This window comes from Salvelinus fontinalis, chromosome 17 (assembly GCF_029448725.1).
Source record: "Salvelinus fontinalis isolate EN_2023a chromosome 17, ASM2944872v1, whole genome shotgun sequence".
In the NCBI taxonomy this organism is placed as follows: domain Eukaryota; kingdom Metazoa; phylum Chordata; class Actinopteri; order Salmoniformes; family Salmonidae; genus Salvelinus; species Salvelinus fontinalis.
This window is the reverse complement of record NC_074681.1, coordinates 19,915,808-19,918,196: the sequence shown is the minus strand read 5'-3', so window position 1 is coordinate 19,918,196 and position 2,389 is coordinate 19,915,808. Positions and strand designations below refer to the sequence as shown.

The 2,389-nt window shown below is 39.8% G+C and overlaps 1 protein-coding gene across 4 annotated transcripts in view; it reads left to right on the top strand.

Annotated features, from left to right (window-relative positions):
- Positions 1-1,974, top strand: part of LOC129813926 (glutamate decarboxylase 1-like) — a 23,390-nt gene extending 21,416 nt beyond the window's left edge. For all 4 annotated transcript variants that reach the window (XM_055866563.1, XM_055866564.1, XM_055866561.1 and 1 more), the window contains one exon: positions 1-1,974. This exon is cut by the window's left edge and continues 587 nt beyond it. The gene's annotated coding sequence lies outside the window, so the exon portion shown is untranslated.
- Positions 1,975-2,389: the final 415 nt, after the last annotated feature.

Genomic DNA, 2,389 nt, shown 5'->3' with positions numbered 1-2,389 from the left:
GTGTGTGTGTGTGTGTGTGTGTGTGTGTGTGTGTGTGTGTGTGTGTGTGTGTGTGTGTGTGTGTGTGTGTGAATACAAAGAAATGCTTGAGAGCACATATAGTATAGTGTACACATTTTGCCCCCAGAACAGCCTCAATTCGTCAAGGAATGGACTCCACAAGGTGTCAAAAGCGTTCCACAGGGATGTTGGCCCATGTTGACTCCAATGCTTCCCACAGTTGTTTCAAGTTTGCTGGATGTCTTTTCGGTGGTGGACCATTCTTGATTTACACGGGAAACTATTGAGTGTGAAAAACCCAGCAGCTTTGCAGTTCTTGACACAAACAGGTGCGCCTGGCACCTAATACCATACCCTGTTCAAAGGCACCTAATACCATACCCTGTTCAAAGGCACCTAATACCATACCCTGTTCAAAGGCACCTAATACCATACCCTGTTTAAAGGCACCTAATACCATACCCTGTTCAAAGGCACCTAATACCATACCCTGTTTAAAGGCACCTAATTCCATACTCTGTTCAAAGGCACCTACATCTTTAGTCTTGCCCATTCACCCTCTGATTGGCACTCATACACAATCCATGTCTCAATTGTCTCAACGCTTAAAAATCCTTATTTAACCCGTCTATTCCCCTTCATCTACACTGATTGAAGTGGATTTAACAAGTGACATCAATAAGTGATCATAGCTTCACCTGGATTCACCTGGTCAGTCTGTCATGGAAAGAGCAGGTGTTCTTAATGTTTTGTACACTCAGTGTATTGTGATATTATGATATACGAGATACTTCATTTGAGTTCAGTGTATATAGGATCATTCTAGAGCCAGATGTACCAACTCTAAGCGTTAAACCTTGAACTCCATTGTGTGTTTTGTGGTGGTGTGTGTGTGTGTGTGTAACAGTGTGTGTACCCTGTGCTGTAACCTAACGCTGTATTGACCTTTGAACTATGACCTTAGTGTTAACTGTCAGATGACGTTGCCCCTGTATACTGATCTAAGGTCACTGTTATGTTTTTCTGCCTTATGGTTAATATTTGGGTTTGGGGGAGGGTGAGCTGATCCTAGATCTTTGTCTAAAAGCGACTTCTACTTGCAGCGTGTAAAAAACGGTCTCCTTGCGCGTGTGAAACAAGCCTACAGTATGGGTCAGTGCTATCCGGGTTCATTGGGATGTCCCTACCCCGTACCCTAACCTTAACCATAACCCTTACCCAATCCTAAACCTTTACTTAACCATTTAAAAGTTCTACTTCAATGGGGTAAGGACGTTCCAAGTATCCCGGATAGCATGGACCAAACAGTATGTGACCATTTTTGCAAATGTTTAAATACTAACATGATAATGATATATATAAATATGCTTAATTTATAGCATTACGAGTGTTTTAAAAGTCAGGTATTGTCTTCCATTTGTATGAGTATCTTTGATTGATATTCTATAGCCTCTATGTGTTCTGTAGATTCTGATTAGTAATGTCATTAATCAATTATATTATAGTGAATTTGTGAGCCAAAGAAAGTGAATGTTTTGCAGTGATCAGATTGTCTGTATGATACTTACTTATTATGAGATTATAAAGAAATAGATCTTGTCTGACAGGAATATAATTACATTAATGTAATATACTAAATTATACTGTCTGTATTATATACCTTCAGTGTTTTGGGAACTCATTGGGAAATCAAAGAGTTTCAGTTCGTGTCTTTGCACAATACTATCCTTCTTTATTTATTTCATTTTAAATGGATATGTATTGCAGTAAGTTAAGAATTATGTCATTATAAATATATCTTTATGGTATGTAGGAACCAGCTAAATAAACTGCACAATGACCTAAATCATGTGACCAATTTGGATGTGTATGAAGCCGTAGTGGGAGGTTTGTCATTAGGAAGGTACAGTAGGCACTTTAACTCACAATCATGCAATGTTGCAGCTCCAATAAAGTCTATGTCTGTTGTTTCAACTGTTTCTGGTAAGACAGGACTGTGTTGACATTTGCACCCCTTTATTCTGTAAATGTACAGAACACATAGAACTCACAAGCACACACACACACACACTGACAGTAAACACAAATATTGTAGGCCTACATAAAGCACTGGAAACAGCCACACACACACACAATAAACACACATACTATAGGCCTACATAAAGCACAGGAAACAGAGACACACACAAAAGAGCACATCGCAAAATTAACTTGATCTAGGAGAAAGAACCCCCCTTTCCTCCATTACAGTCAGGAGCTGTCTCTCTCTCTCTCTCTCTCTCTCTCTCTCTCTCTCTCTTCTCTCTCTCTCATGCATGCATGCACAAACACACACACACCATCGCACCTGCCTAATCACCCAGGAAAATAATTTGGTTGGCCCCCAGAT